Source organism: Cucumis melo, chromosome 3, assembly GCF_025177605.1.
Source record: "Cucumis melo cultivar AY chromosome 3, USDA_Cmelo_AY_1.0, whole genome shotgun sequence".
Taxonomy (NCBI): domain Eukaryota; kingdom Viridiplantae; phylum Streptophyta; class Magnoliopsida; order Cucurbitales; family Cucurbitaceae; genus Cucumis; species Cucumis melo.
The window spans coordinates 10,320,308-10,337,306 of NC_066859.1; the positions used below are offsets into that span (position 1 = coordinate 10,320,308).

The 16,999-nt window shown below is 41.6% G+C and overlaps 1 pseudogene; it reads left to right on the forward strand.

Annotated features, from left to right (window-relative positions):
* Positions 1–243: 243 nt before the first annotated feature.
* LOC127148661 (uncharacterized) lies at positions 244–16,574 on the forward strand (annotated as a pseudogene).
* Positions 16,575–16,999: the final 425 nt, after the last annotated feature.

The window sequence follows — 16,999 nt, forward strand, 5'->3', positions numbered from 1 at the left end:
ATTACTAAAATAGTTAGTATATTCTTGATTGTGAGTTAGAATATAAGATATTTGTGAGTTAGCATTTGGTTAAGATTGTCTTGATTCAAAGGACGAATATTCGGCTACCCCTCGGTAGAGGTTATTCTGAACCTTTAAATTGTCGTTGCAAAACATAATAAAATGGTATATTATTTAAAGTTTTTCTAAAGAGATTGGTTTATTTAGATTATAGTTTCTAAACAAAGTATGTTTGTTTTTAGCATGAATAGCTTGATAGTTGAATTGTTAGCTTCTGAAAAACTTAACGGCGATAACTATACGGCATGGAAATCAAATCTTAACACAATACTAGTGGTTGATGATTTAAGATTTGTCTTAACTGAGGAATGTCCTCAAACCCCTGCCTTAAATGCGAACCGAGCTAGTCAGAAAGCATATGATCGATGAATAAAAGCAAATGAGAAAGCCTGTGACTACATCCTTGCTAGCATGTCAGATATTTTAGCAAAGAAGCATGAATCCTTAGCCACGACTAAAGAGATTATGGATTCATTAAAAGGAATGTTTGGGCAACCAAAATGGTCCCTAAGACACGAGGCAATCAAATACATTTACACTAAGCGTATGAAGGAGGGGACCTCTATTAGAGAACATGTCCTGGACATGATGATGCACTTCAATATAGCTGAGGTAAATGGTGGTGCCATCGATGAGACAAATCAAGTTAACTTTATCTTAGAATCTCTTCCGAAGAGTTTCATACCATTTCAAACAAATGCGTCCCTGAACAAGATAGAGTTTAACTTGACAACCCTTCTGAATGAGCTCCAACATTTCCAAAATCTTACCAAAGGTAAAGGAAAAGAAGTAGAAGAAAAAGTTGCTACTACAAAAGAAAAATTTAAACGAGGATTGTCCTCTAAATCTAACGCTAGACCCTAAAAAATATATCATTCTCAAGAATGTCTTGTATGCACCTCAAATGAAGAGAAATTTGATATCTATCTCTTGTTTGTTAGAACATATGTATAGAATATCTTTTGAAATTAATGAAGCGTTCATTTTCCGAAAAGGTATTCATATTTGTTCTGCTATACTTGAAAACAACTTATATAAGTTAAGACCAACACAAGCAAATTTTCTCCTAAATACTGAGATGTTTAGAACAGCTGAAACTCAGAATAAAAGACAAAAAGTTTCTTCCAATGCTGAACAAAAAGAAGCAATAAAAAGACATAAGACAAAGGTTAGAAGAATAATTAAATTTGAAGAAGGAACTTCAACAACACAAGAGGTAGAATAAGAAATAGAGAATGCTGTAGAAATCATTCTCTATGCAATTAACCTGCACTTCGGCCCAGGGAGTAACACCAATGTAGAAAATCAAAGGAAAATAATAAAAAATCTAAAGTGCTCCTCTATGGAAAATTTTAGATGGTATAAAGATATGTTCTTACCAAAAATTTATATCTTCAAAGACTGCAATGCTAGACATTGGAAAGAAATGTTCATTGATGGACTTCCTAGCTTTATGGTAAAACGTGTCTACAACTCTCTTAACAAAGCATACCCCGTGAAAATACCTTGGGAGAACTTTACTTATGCTCAATTAACCTCTAAAATTATAGAGTGCGGTTTAGATATCTGCAACAAGATAAAAATTCAAACCAAATGTAACGCCCCGAAGTTCGAGGTAAAATTTTAGCATTTTAAGTGAATTGTTCGGAAATTTGAGTTTTGGTAAAACGATAAAATAATAATATAATATTGATTAGATTATTATTATCGGGAATTATTATTACAATTTTTAATGTTAATATTTTCTTTTTATTTATTTAAAATAAATATTAATATTTTATTTAATATTATTATAATTAATTAATATTAATATTCTATTATAAATTTATATTAATTTTATTCAGTATATATATATATATATCATTATTTATTTTTATTATATTTAATATTATTATTATTATTATTATTTATTTTTATTACATATATTATTATTATTATTATTATTTATTTATATATATATATTTTCAAAAAAAAAAAAAAGAAGAAAGAAACCCTAAAGGCGCGAGCCCCCCCCATCTTCTTTTTCGTTTTCACCTTCTTCGCGCGCCGCAGCCATCTCTCTCTCTCTATTTCGTTTCAGCGCCGCCGTCCACCATCCCTTCTCCGTGCACGCCGCGTCTCCACCTTCCCCGCCACGTTCCGTCTCCTTTCCGCCTCCAGCGTCGTCAGCTTCATCGTGTTCGTCCGCCGCGGCTCCCCATCCATTTCCGATTCGCTTCCAACCGCCGGCAGCCGATAGCTCTCCCTCTTCCTCCGTCTCTGTCACCGTCGACGGCTCCACTTCAGTCTGTGTTCCTGACGCAGCCCTGAACGCCGAGGAGAGCCACCCACGTCCGCCGTCGACGTCTCTCACTCGAGCGTTGTCGGGTGGAGCAAAAACCAGACCCGAGCCACAGATCCGATTCGAGCAAGCCACGGGCTAGAGCCGAGTGAGCCGAGTGAGCCGAGCCGAGTGAGCCGAGTGAGCCGAGCCACGAGCCGAGCCGCGAACCGAGTGAGCCGAGCCGCGAGCCGAGTGAGCCGAGCCACGAGCCGCACTGAGCCGAGCCGTGAGCCGAGTTGAGCCGAGCCACGAGCCGAGTTGAGCCGAGCCACAAGCCGAGCTGTGAGCCGAGGCCAAGCCGAGCCGAGCCGAACGCCTTCAAGCCGAGCCGAGCTCCTTGTTTCACCAAGCCACCTAAGCCTTCCTTCCTCCGCTCCGGGTCACGGTGAGTCTTCGGTAAGGATTGTTTTCGATGAATTCCCTAATGTTGCTACATCCGATTAGAGTTTGAATATTGGAATAAGATATGACCCTACTTTTCTCCCTTGAAGGTAGTACAGAGTTGACGCTTGAGTTCTCGGGTCTCGCGGTAGGCTTGTTTGGAGGTAGTTTTCCTTTCCTTGGGTAAGTCAACGGATGTCGCTTCTGACCTTTTAAAACGACTTCTACTAAAGTCATCAACTAAAACCTTCGTGTTTCGTTTAGGTGGATCTGTTGAGCGTGGATTCGATTGAGGGGCATAACCGAGTATCAGGTAAGGGTTTTCCTACTACTGGACCTCAGATCGAGGCTGGAAACGTAGTAATCCACAGGGGATTACACGTTAGTGACTGTATTGAATAACTGTATGTGTGTTGACTGTTAAGCACTGTTATTATATTTTGTCTGATGTAAAGGTACTGTGACTGCTAATTGTAGATTGGGATTCTATATTGATGGACCTTGAAGTTACGGTTCAGTATGTAGTAATCATTGGTCTGGATGTTGATCATGGAGTTTGGACGGGGAAGGACAGTGAGTCCGGTTTGGTTGGTTAGTTGATTGGGTCTAGGGTTTTCCCTAATGGTGTGCGAATTGGTGATGCGTATAGCAACTGAGGGGGTAGTTGTTTAGACCTATACTATCTGACTGACAAAGCCTATGGCAGAACTGTAATATGAATGCCGTTGGGGTGTGACTGTTGTGGACGGTTTAGTATGGACTGAGGGGTAACGGTTAGCTTCATCTATGGGGTAGTGTGCCTTACGGATGTGTGCATCCTTCGGGAGCACTAGACTGATGTGTGCATCCTTCGGGAGCACTAGACTGATGTGTGCATCCTTCGGGAGCACTAGACTGATGTGTGCATCCTTCGGGAGCACTAGACTGATAGGTGCATCCTTCGGGAGCACTAGACTGATATGTGCATCCTTCGGGAGCACTAGACTGATATGTGCATCCTTCGGGAGCACTGGACTGATATGTGCGTTCTACGGAACCACTAGACTGTTATGTAGGGCACCCCCGAATAGGAAGTTAAGTGTTGTCCCCTAACGGGCCCAGTAGTGGGTCCCTTACTGGGTATGTTTATACTCACCCTTTTCTCTTCTTTAACTTTTCAGGTAAGGGCACGGCTAGGGGCAGACCGACGAGGGGCAGAAAGGATGCGTGAAGGCCATATGGACGTGTCCGATTTTATTTTCGCTTCCGCTGATGTATTTTGGTTAGAGTATTTGTTTTGAGGATTTTGGATTTGATGATTTGAGATTTTATTCAAAACTTTTGCAACTGTGATTTGAAATAGGGCCCGATACTGTTTTGTTGTTTTATTCCTAACGTTTCAAGAAATTGTAACTGGTCTATTATGAATTTTGTATTGTGTGGTCGAGTCTTTGTATTGAGTAGTGACCTCAGCTTAGTCCGGAAAGTTGGGTCGTTACAGTTGGTATCAGAGCCTAAGTTTTAGGTTCTGTAGACTGACTTATAATGTGAGTCTGTGTTTTGTGTCCTTATGGCTAAAACGATCCTTGCCACTCGTCAGGTAAGCTCTCATGAAAGTATATGTATAACCCTATATGCATTACCTTACCTAAGTTAAACTGCAAAGTTAATTACCATTTATGACTAAAGGGATCACTGGTGATTGTTAGGGAAATGCCGCCAAGGAGAGGTGCACGTAGGGGTGGCCGAGGAGGCCGAGGAAGAGGAGCAGGACGCGTTCAGCCTGAGGTGCAGCCCGAAGCCAAAGCCACTGACCCGGCTGCACCAGTTACTCATGCGGATCTAGTTGCCATGGAGCAGAGGTTTAGAGATTTGATTATGCAGATGCGGGAGCAGCAGCAGCCTGCCCCGCCAGCTCCAGCACCAGCTCCTGCTCCAGCTCCGGCTCCAGTACCAGTTGCGCCCCAGGTTGTGCCGGACCAGTTGTCAGCAGAGGCTAAGCACCTAAGGGATTTCAGGAAGTATAATCCCACGACATTCGATGGGTCTTTGGAGGACCCCACCAGGGCTCAGCTGTGGTTATCGTCCTTGGAGACTATATTCCGTTACATGAAATGCCCTGAGGATCAGAAAGTTCAGTGTGCTGTTTTTATGTTGACTGACAGAGGTACTGCATGGTGGGAGACTACAGAGAGAATGCTGGGTGGTGATGTGAGTCAGATCACGTGGCAGCAGTTTAAGGAGAGTTTCTATGCGAAATTCTTCTCTGCTAGTTTGAGAGACGCCAAGCGGCAGGAGTTCCTGAACTTAGAGCAGGGTGACATGACAGTGGAGCAGTATGATGCGGAGTTTGACCTGTTGTCCCGCTTCGCTCCCGAGATGATAGCGACCGAGGCGGCCAGAGCTGATAAGTTTGTTAGAGGCCTCCGACTGGACATTCAGGGTTTGGTCCGAGCTTTCCGACCCGCTACTCATGCCGATGCACTGCGCCTGGCAGTGGATCTCAGTTTGCAGGAGAGGGCTAACTCGTCTAAGACCGCTGGTAGAGGTTCGACATCGGGACAGAAGAGGAAGGCTGAGCAGCAGCCTGTTCCAGTGCCACAGCGGAACTTCAGAGCAGGTGGTGAGTTTCGCCGCTTCCAGCAGAAACCTTTTGAGGCAGGGGAAGCTGCCAGAGGGAAGTCGTTGTGTACCACCTGTGGAAAGTACCATCTAGACCGTTGTTTATTCGGAACCCGGACTTGCTTTAAGTGTAGGCAAGAGGGTCATACAGCTGACAGATGCCCGTTGAGACTTACGGGGAACACACAGAATCAGGGAGCAGGTGCTCCACACCAGGGCAGAGTCTTTGCTACCAACAAGACTGAGGCTGAGAAGGCAGGCACGGTGGTGACAGGTACGCTTCCAGTATTGGGGCATTACGCCTTAGTTTTGTTCGATTCGGGATCGTCACATTCTTTTATCTCTTCCGCATTTGTGTTGCATGCCCGCTTAGAGGTAGAGCCCTTACACCATGTTCTATCAGTATCTACTCCTTCCGGGGAGTGTATGTTGTCGAAGGAAAAGGTGAAACCATGCCAGATTGAGATAGCAGGCCATGTGATTGAGGTAACGCTGTTAGTTCTGGATATGCTCGACTTTGAGGTAATCCTGGGTATGGATTGGTTAGCCGCTAACCACGCCAACATAGATTGTTCCCGTAAGGAGGTAACGTTTAACCCTCCCTCGAGGGCCAGATTTAAATTTAAGGGAGAAGGGTCAAGGTCGTTGCCTCAGGTAATCTCAGCCATCAGGGCCAGTAAACTGCTCAGTCAGAGTACTTGGGGTATCTTAGCGAGCGTGGTGGATACTAGAGAGGCCGATGTATCCCTGTCATCAGAACCAGTAGTGAGGGACTATCCGGATGTCTTTCCTGAGGAACTTCCAGGGTTACCTCCGCACAGGGAGGTTGAGTTTGCCATAGAGTTGGAGCCGGGCACGGTTCCTATATCCAGGGCCCCTTACAGAATGGCCCCCGCAGAGCTGAAAGAACTGAAGGTGCAGTTGCAAGAGTTGCTCGATAAAAGATTCATCCGACCGAGCGTGTCACCTTGGGGTGTGCCAGTTTTATTTGTTAAGAAGAAGTATGGATCGATGCGTCTATGCATTGACTATAGGGAGTTGAACAAGGTAACCATAAAGAATAGATATCCCTTGCCCAGGATCGACGATCTATTTGACCAATTACAGGGAGCCACAGTGTTCTCTAAGATTGATCTTCGGTCGGGATACCATCAGCTGAGGATTAAGGATGGGGATGTACCGAAAACAGCGTTTCGTTCCAGATATGGGCACTACGAGTTTATTGTGATGTCTTTTGGTTTGACGAATGCTCCAGCAGTGTTCATGGACTTGATGAACAGAGTGTTTAGGGAGTTCCTAGATACTTTTGTGATCGTGTTTATCGACGATATCTTGATATACTCCAAGACAGAGGCCGAACACGAGGAGCATTTACGTATAGTTCTGCAAACACTTCGGGATAATAAGTTGTATGCAAAGTTCTCGAAATGCGAGTTTTGGCTGAAGCAGGTGTCTTTTTTGGGCCACGTGGTTTCTAAGGCCGGAGTCTCTGTGGATCCAGCTAAGATAGAGGCAGTCACCGGTTGGACCCGACCTTCCACAGTCAGTGAGGTTCGTAGCTTTCTGGGTTTAGCAGGTTATTATCGACGGTTTGTGGAGAACTTTTCTCGTATAGCTACTCCTCTTACTCAGTTGACCAGGAAGGGAGCTCCTTTTGTTTGGAGCAAGGCATGTGAGGACAGTTTCCAGAACCTTAAACAGAAGCTAGTTACCGCACCTGTTCTTACTGTACCTGATGGTTCTGGCAGTTTTGTGATCTATAGTGATGCTTCCAAGAAGGGTTTGGGTTGTGTTTTGATGCAACAGGGTAAGGTGGTCGCTTATGCTTCTCGTCAGTTGAAGAGTCATGAGCAGAACTACCCTACACATGATTTAGAGTTGGCAGCAGTGGTTTTTGCTTTGAAAATATGGAGGCATTACTTATATGGTGAAAAGATACAGATCTTCACGGACCATAAGAGCCTGAAATACTTCTTTACTCAGAAAGAATTGAATATGAGACAGCGGAGATGGCTTGAGTTAGTGAAGGATTACGATTGTGAGATACTGTATCATCCAGGCAAGGCAAATGTGGTAGCTGATGCTCTTAGTAGGAAGGTATCACATTCAGCAGCACTTATTACCCGACAGGCCCCATTGCATCGGGATCTCGAGCGGGCTGAGATTGTAGTGTCGGTGGGGGCAGTTACGATGCAGTTAGCCCAGTTGACGGTACAGCCGACTTTGAGGCAAAGGATCATTGATGCTCAGAGTAACGATCCTTATTTGGTCGAGAAACGTGGCCTAGCAGAGGCAGGGCAAGCGGAGGGGTTCTCCATATCCTCTCATGGTGGACTTGTGTTTGAGAGACGCCTCTGTGTGCCGTCAGACAGTATGATTAAGACAGAATTATTATCTGAGGCTCATAGTTCCCCATTTTCCATGCACCCGGGTAGTACGAAGATGTATCAGGATCTGAAGCGGGTTTATTGGTGGCGTAACATGAAGAGGGAAGTAGCAGAATTTGTTAGTAGATGCTTGGTGTGTCAGCAGGTTAAGGCACCAAGGCAGAAACCAGCGGGTTTATTACAACCCTTGAGTATACCGGAATGGAAGTGGGAAAACGTGTCCATGGATTTCATTACAGGACTGCCGAGGACTCTGAGGGGTTTTACAGTGATTTGGGTTGTGGTGGACAGACTTACCAAGTCAGCACACTTCGTTCCGGGTAAATCCACCTATACTGCTAGTAAGTGGGCACAGTTGTACATGTCCGAGATAGTGAGGTTGCATGGGGTGCCAGTGTCGATTGTTTCTGATAGAGATGCCCGTTTCACTTCCAAATTCTGGAAGGGTTTGCAGACTGCTATGGGCACGAGGTTGGACTTTAGTACGGCTTTCCATCCACAGACTGACGGTCAGACTGAGCGTCTGAACCAGGTTTTAGAGGATATGTTGCGAGAGTGTGCATTGGAATTTCCAGGTAGCTGGGACTCCCACTTACATTTGATGGAATTTGCTTATAATAACAGTTATCAGGCTACTATCGGCATGACACCATTTGAGGCCTTGTACGGCAAATGTTGTAGATCCCCGGTTTGCTGGGGTGAAGTGGGTGAGCAAAGATTGATGGGTCCTGAGTTAGTTCAGTCTACTAACGAAGCGATACAGAAGATTACATCACGCATGCATACCGCTCAGAGTAGGCAGAAGAGTTATGCAGATGTGAGGCGGAAGGATCTTGAGTTTGAGGTAGGGGACAAGGTGTTCTTAAAGGTAGCACCTATGAGAGGTGTCATGCGTTTTGAAAGGAGGGGAAAGCTGAGTCCCCGTTTTGTTGGGCCGTTTGAGATTCTGGAGCGGATTGGCCCTGTAGCTTATCGCTTGGCGTTGCCACCATCACTCTCGACAGTTCATGATGTGTTTCATGTTTCTATGTTGAGGAAGTACGTGCCAGATCCATCCCATGTAGTGGATTACGAGCCACTGGAAATTGATGAAAACTTGAGCTATACCGAACAACCCGTTGAGGTGCTGGCTAGAGAGGTCAAAACGTTGAGTAATAAAGAAATTCCTTTGGTTAAAGTCTTATGGCGAATCACCGGGTGGAAGAGGCTACATGGGAGCGAGAAGATGACATGAGATCCCGTTATCCCGAGCTGTTCGAGGAATAAAACTTTCGAGGACGAAAGTTCCCAAAGGAGGGAAGAATGTAACGCCCCGAAGTTCGAGGTAAAATTTTAGCATTTTAAGTGAATTGTTCGGAAATTTGAGTTTTGGTAAAACGATAAAATAATAATATAATATTGATTAGATTATTATTATCGGGAATTATTATTACAATTTTTAATGTTAATATTTTCTTTTTATTTATTTAAAATAAATATTAATATTTTATTTAATATTATTATAATTAATTAATATTAATATTCTATTATAAATTTATATTAATTTTATTCAGTATATATATATATCATTATTTATTTTTATTATATTTAATATTATTATTATTATTATTTATTTTTATTACATATATTATTATTATTATTATTATTATTATTTATATATATATATATTTCAAAAAAAAAAAAAAAAAAAAAGAGAGAAACCCTAAAGGCGCGAGCCCCCCCATTTTCTTTTTCGTTTTCACCTTCCTCGCGCGCCGCAGCCATCTCTCTCTCTCTCTCTATTCCGTTTCAGCGCCGCCGTCCACCATCCCTTCTCCGTGCACGCCGCGTCTCCACCTTCCCCGCCACGTTCCGTCTTCTTTCCGCCTCCAGCGTCGTCAGCTTCATTGTGTTCGTCCGCCACGGCTCCCCATCCATTTCCGATTCGCTTCCAACCGCCGGCAGCCGATAGCTCTCCCTCTTCCTCCGTCTCTGTCACCATCGACGGCTCCACTTCAGTCTGTGTTCCCGACGCAGCCCTGAACGCCGAGGAGAGCCACCCACGTCCGCCGTCGACGTCTCTCACTCGAGCGTTGTCGGGTGGAGCAAAAACCAGACCCGAGCCACGGATCCGATTCAAGCAAGCCGCGGGCTGGAGCCGAGTGAGTCGAGTGAGCCTGGTGAGCCGAGCCGAGTGAGCCGAGTGAGCCGAGTGAGCCGAGCCGCGAACCGAGTGAGCCGAGCCGCGAGCCGAGCCGCGAGCTAAGTGAGCCGAGCCGCGAGCCGAGTTGAGCCGAGCCGCGAGCCGAGTTGAGCCGAGCCACAAGCCGAGCTGTGAGCCGAGGCCAAGCCGAGCCGAGCCGAGCTCCTTGTTTCACCAAGCCACCTAAGCTTTCCTTCCTCCGCTCCGGGTCACGGTGAGTCTTCGGTAAGGATTGTTTTCGATGAATTCCCTAATGTTGCTACATCCGATTAGAGTTTGAATATTGGAATAAGATATGGCCCTACTTTTCTCCCTTGAAGGTAGTACAGAGTTGACGCCACGTTCACCATCCCTTCTTCGTGCACACCGCGTCTCCACCTTCCCCGCCACGTTTCGTCTCCTTTCCGCCTCCAGCGTCGTCAGCTTCATCGTGTTCGTCCGCCGCGGCTCCCCATCCATTTCCGATTCGCTTCCAACCGCCAGCAGCCGATAGCTCTCCCTCTTCCTCCGTCTCTGTCACCGTCGACGGCTCCACTTCAGTCTGTGTTCCCGACGCAGCCCTGAACGCCGAGGAGAGCCACCCACGTCCGCCGTCGACGTCTCTCACTCGAGCGTTGTCGGGTGGAGCAAAAACCAGACCCGAGCCACGGATTCGATTCGAGCAAGCCGCGGGCTGGAGCCGAGTGAGTCGAGTGAGCCGGGTGAGCCGAGCCGAGTGAGCCGAGTGAGCTGAGCCGAGCCGCGAACCGAGTGAGCCGAGCCGCGAGCCGAGTGAGCCGAGCCACGAGCCGAACTGAGCCGAGCCGCGAGCCGAGTTGAGCCGAGCCGCGAGCCGAGTTGAGCCGAGCCCCAAGCCGAGCTGTGAGCCGAGGCCAAGCCGAGCCGAGCCGAAGTGGAGCCGAGCCGAGCCGAGCTCCTTGTTTCACCAAGCCACCTAAGCCTTCCTTCCTCCGCTCCGGGTCACGGTGAGTCTTCGGTAAGGATTGTTTTCGATGAATTCCCTAATGTTGCTACATCCGATTAGAGTTTGAATATTGGAATAAGATATGGCCCTACTTTTCTCCCTTGAAGGTAGTACAGAGTTGACGCTTGAGTTCTCGGGTCTCGTGGTAGGCTTGTTTGGAGGTAGTTTTCCTTTCCTTGGGTAAGTCAACGGATGTCGCTTCTGACCTTTTAAAACGACTTCTACTAAAGTCATCAACTAAAACCTTCGTGTTTCGTTTAGGTGGATCTGTTGAGCGTGGATTCGATTGAGGGGCATAACCGAGTATCAGGTAAGGGTTTTCCTACTACTGGACCTCAGATCGAGGCTGGAAACGTAGTAATCCACAGGGGATTACACGTTAGTGACTGTATTGAATAACTGTATGTGTGTTGACTGTTAAGCACTGTTATTATATTTTGTCTGATGTAAAGGTACTGTGACTGCTAATTGTAGATTGGGATTCTATATTGATGGACCTTGAAGTTACGGTTCAGTATGTAGTAATCATTGGTCTGGATGTTGATCATGGAGTTTGGACGGGGAAGGACAGTGAGTCCGGTTTGGTTGGTTAGTTGATTGGGCCTAGGGTTTTCCCTAATGGTGTACGAATTGGTGATGCGTATAGCAACTGAGGGGGTAGTTGTTTAAACCTATACTATCTGACTGACAAAGCCTATGGCGGAACTGTAATATGAATGCCGTTGGGGTGTGACTGTTGTGGACGGTTTAGTATGGACTGAGGGGTAACGGTTAGCTTCATCTATGGGGTAGTGTGCCTTACGGATGTGTGCATCCTTCGGGAGCACTAGACTGATATGTGCATCCTTCGGGAGCACTAGACTGATATGTGCATCCTTCGGGAGCACTAGACTGATGTGTGCATCCTTCGGGAGCACTAGACTGATAGGTGCATCCTTCGGGAGCACTAGACTGATATGTGCATCCTTCGGGAGCACTAGACTGATATGTGCATCCTTCGGGAGCACTAGACTGATATGTGCATCCTTCGGGAGCACTGGACTGATATGTGCGTTCTACGGAACCACTAGACTGTTATGTAGGGCACCCCCGAATAGGAAGTTAAGTGTTGTCCCCTAACGGGCCCAGTAGTGGGTCCCTTACTGGGTATGTTTATACTCACCCTTTTCTCTTCTTTAACTTTTCAGGTAAGGGCACGGCTTGGGGCAGACCGACGAGGGGCAGAAAGGATGCGTGAAGGCCATATGGACGTGTCCGATTTTATTTTCGCTTCCGCTGATGTATTTTGGTTAGAGTATTTGTTTTGAGGATTTTGGATTTGATGATTTGAGATTTTATTCAAAACTTTTGCAACTGTGATTTGAAATAGGGCCCGATACTGTTTTGTTGTTTTATTCCTAACGTTTCAAGAAATTGTAACTGGTCTATTATGAATTTTGTATTGTGTGGTCGAGTCTTAGTATTGAGTAGTGACCTCAGCTTAGTCCGAAAAGTTTGGTCGTTACACCAAAGTTGAAAAGCATTCAAATCTTCATAAGAAAGAAATGAAGACATTCTGCTCTCAATATGGATTTAAGAAAGTCAAAGAACTAGGTTCATCTTCAAGAAAAATTCGTCCAAAAAACTATAATATGGAACCTACATATTGTAGAAAATCTCGAAGGTACAGCAAATCGTATACCTCCAAGACATATCACAAATATTCAAATTACAAAAAAACTGCTGAAAAACAGCAAAAGGAAACTAAAAAGGGAGGCAAATCAAATAAAAAGATTTTTTTGCTACAAAGCGAAAAAGAAGGGCATTATGCCAACAAATGTCCCCAAAGAGGAATCCATGAGATAAATGAAGAAGAATATTCTTCAAATTCAACTGATATTTCTGACTTTAATTTGCAGGAAATCGTATATGAAACTAATTTAGAAGTTTCAAGCCAATCCTTCTTAGATGAAGGACCAAGAGTATGTGGTTGTATCAAAGACCCATGTAAATGTTTTTTAAATGAAATAAATGTTTTAACTTCCGAACAGGATTTGTTATTTCAAACTATTAAACATGTTTCAAATGAAGAATTAAAAAGAAATATTTTTGAAATACTTAGAGATTCTCTAACAAATGAGTCATCTTCAAAACCATTTCCAAAAAGAAAAACAATTCCTGAAAAAAGTCTTTCTCAAATTTTAAAAGCTCCAAAAGAAGAAACATTAGTTTCTATTGATGATTTAAAATTTAAAATCAATTGCTTAAAAAGAGAAATTTCTCAACATAAGTATGAAATTTTAGAAATAAAAAAAAAAAGAAATTTCTCAAATGAAACAAAATAATAATTTAAGAGATTTAGATGTAGAAAAGATTTCTTAAGTAATTTAAATTCTGAAATCAATTTAATTTCAAAAATAAGTTTTCAAAAATGGTATTGTCTAATTACATTAAAAATTGAAGATTTCAAAATTACTTTAAAGGCATTAATAGACTGAGGTGCTGATCAAAATTGTGTTCAAGAAGGTTTAATTCCTACAAAATATTTTGAAAAAACCACAGAAGTTCTTACCGGCGGAGCAAACGAAAAAAGATTAAATATCAAATTTAAACTTTCAAAAGTACATGTTTGTAATAAAGAACATTGTTTCAAAACTTCCTTTCTTTTAGTTAAAGATCTTCGCCACGAATTAATTCTTGGAACACCTTTTATTACTCAATTATATCCTTTAACAATAACAGAAAAAGGTTTAGTAACAAAGAAATTTGAAGAAGAATTAATTTTTGAATTTATCACTCCAATCTTACCGCATAAACTTTTAGAAATTAATGTTTTGAAAAGTGAACAAATAAAAAGAAAACAAAAACAGATTAGTTTTCTAAAGGAAGAAATTGATTACGAAAGAATTGAAGAAAATTTGAAAGAATTTTCAATACAAAATAGAATAAAAGAAACTCAATTAAAAATTGAAAAAGAAATTTGTTCCAATTTACCAAATGCATTTTGGGAAAGAAAAAAACACATAGTTAATCTTCCATATTCAAAAGAGTTTAAAGAATCAGATATCCCAACAAAGGCTAGACCGATTCAAATGAATTCAGACTTACTAACACATTGCAGGAAAGAAATTCAGACTTATTAGATAAAAATCTAATAAGACCTTCGAAAAATCCATGGTCATGTGCTGCCTTTTATGTTAACAATGCCGCTGAAAAAGAGCGTGGAGTTCCAAGGTTAGTAATCAACTACAAACCTTTAAATAAAGTTTCAGAATGGATTAGATATCCGATTCCTAATAAACAAGATTTACTCAAAAGATTTGCAAATGCAAAAATATTTTAAAAATTTGATATGAAATCTGGATTTTGGCAAATTCAAATTTCCGAAAAAGATAAATATAAAACGACTTTTAATGTTCCGTTCGGACGATACGAATGGAATGTGATGCCTTTTAGATTAAAAAACACACCATTTGAGTTTTAAAAAATTATGAATGATATTTTTAATAATTTTCAAGATTTTACAATTGTTTATATCGATGATGTTTTAGTTTTTTCTCCAAGCATAGAAAAACATTTCAAGCATATCAATATTTTTATAGATATTATAAAAAGAAATGGTTGGTAGTCTCTCTACCAAAAGTCAAATTATTTGAAACAAAAATAAGATTTTTGAGCTTTGAAATCCATTTAGGTAAAATTAAGCCCATTTAGAGATCAATTGAGTTTGCTTCAAATTTTCCTGATCAAATCTTAGATAAACCCCAACTTCAAAGGTTTTTGGGCTGTCTAAATTATGTATCTGATTTTATTCAAAACATCAGGCCCATTTGTAAACCATTGTACCAAAGGCTAAAGAAAAATCCAAAATCGTGGTCTTACAATCATACCCAAACTGTTAAAAAAATTAAGTTTTTAGTCAAATCAATCCCTTACCTCAGTTTAATTAATTCAAAAGCAAAGATTATCGTGGAAACTGATGCCTCTGATATCGGATATGGAGGAATCCTAAAACAGTGTCAAGATAAGACCGAATAAATAATTCGATTTCATTCAGGAATTTGGAATGACATACACAAAAATTACTCTACAGTAAAAAAGGAATTACTTGCAATAGTTCTTTGTGTTCAAAAATTCCAGGGTGAATTAATTAATAAAAAATTCATTATCAAAACTGATTTGAGAGCCTCAAAATTTGTATTAGAAAAAGATGTAAAAAATCTTGTCTCGAAACAAATTTTTTCCAGATGGCAAGCCATACTGTCTTGTTTTGATTTTAAAGTTGTGCCTATAAAAGGAGAACAAAACCCTTTAACTGATTATCTATCAAGGGAGTTCCTAACTCCAAAAATTTCTCTCCTTTCTAAAAACTCACTCTCGAAAGAAAAATGAGTTCGAAAAAAGGAACAAACTCTACCTCTTCAAAGCGCAATAGCCCATCTTCTTCTTCTAATTCTGCACCCTCACCTATGAGTGCAGATCAATATGCAATGGATTTATGGTTTACCATAGTAACCCGATCCAGATCAAGATCGTTTGTTATACGGATTGGGTCTCCCACGGAGTCATCAACTCCACCTAGGCCTTCGGCCAATCTTATCCGTCCTTCTGGCGAAGTCGTTCAAATGAGGCCTCCTGCCTCTTCTTTCTCCAATAGAGAGTCTTCTACTCCTCCTACAACTTATTCTCAGGCTGTCACCCCCAATAAACGGTTTGTGCCAAACCTGAAATCAAATATTATTTTCAAAAGCCTATCGTTGTTTATAATCCTATCATAGAACCCGAATATCAAAGTTTCACTTTACAAGAGACAATTTCAAAAATCTTTCCAGAGGACTTTAATTTTCTTCCTGAAGACCTCAGAAAAACAAGAAAATTTTATGAGTTTATTTTAGTAGACACAAAGTTTGTAGAAATAACTCGTGTTCCAGACAAAAACGATCCTTAAAAAATATTGCTTATTAAAAATTCAAAATTTTTAAAGCAATCAATCCAACTCATTAGAATCAAGGAATTTTTACAAAAAAATCCCTTTCGAAACCTTTTGTTCTTCAATCCTTCTCATACCAAGATTATATCAACGCTTGGTATAGAGTATTTTGGTTTTCAAATAGAAACCATTCGTGGTTTATTTCTTTTTGTCAAAACGCCTACAAAATTAATTTTCCATTATGGTTTATTCAATGGTGGACTAATTTTGGTCTTACAGACAATATTCTACCAACTCCAATTCAAGAATCATATTTATATTTCTCCAGAACATATCAAAAGAATTCTTTTCATAATTCAATGAGGTTTTGCCTCTACTTTCAAATTCCATGGATATTTTGTTGGAGCTAAACCACAGCATCATATCCTCAATACAAGATGTTGGTTAAAAATCTAAAAATCAAATGGTGGGAAAAATACAATTTTTAGCATGCCACCATCAAAGACATAAAGGAATGGTTCGCAGAGAACAGATATCTACAAGACATTGATCAAAGAAAGAATGTCGAGTTCTTAAATGACAAATCAAAACTCCTTGCAGCACTCGTACAAGCCCCAACTGATGCAGATTTCCAGAGATTATTATCAACAGCAGTAAATGCTTTTTCTTCTTCTAAGTCACCATCTTCTTCCATACAAGAAGACGAAGAACAAGTAGATCCAGAATATGATCTAGATGATCCATTTCTCGACTCACAGCCTATGTGAGCTCCGAATCAAAAAACATGTTTCAAAAGAAAAATAGATTCAATATAGAGTCTTCTGAAAGAAGATTTCTATTCAAAATTACTATAATTATTTTTTGTATATATTATATCTACATGAGCAAAAAAAAACGAAAATATAAATTCTCATCTTTAGTGTAATTAATGAGTAAACTTTTGTAAAACTTCCAATTTACTCTGTAAATATTGTTTTGTCATCCAGAAATCCAGGAAAAAATTGAAGACAACAAGCGCCGATAAAGACCAAGTCCACAAGCTAAAATAAAATTATGTATTTCATGGAGTGTTCGACTACGTTTGATGGTTCCGACTGTAAGTCGCAATAATGAAGTGCAGTGAGTCCGTTGGTCAGTCAGTAATCCGCCGTAGGGAATACAATTAATGGATACATGATTTAATACTTGCAAG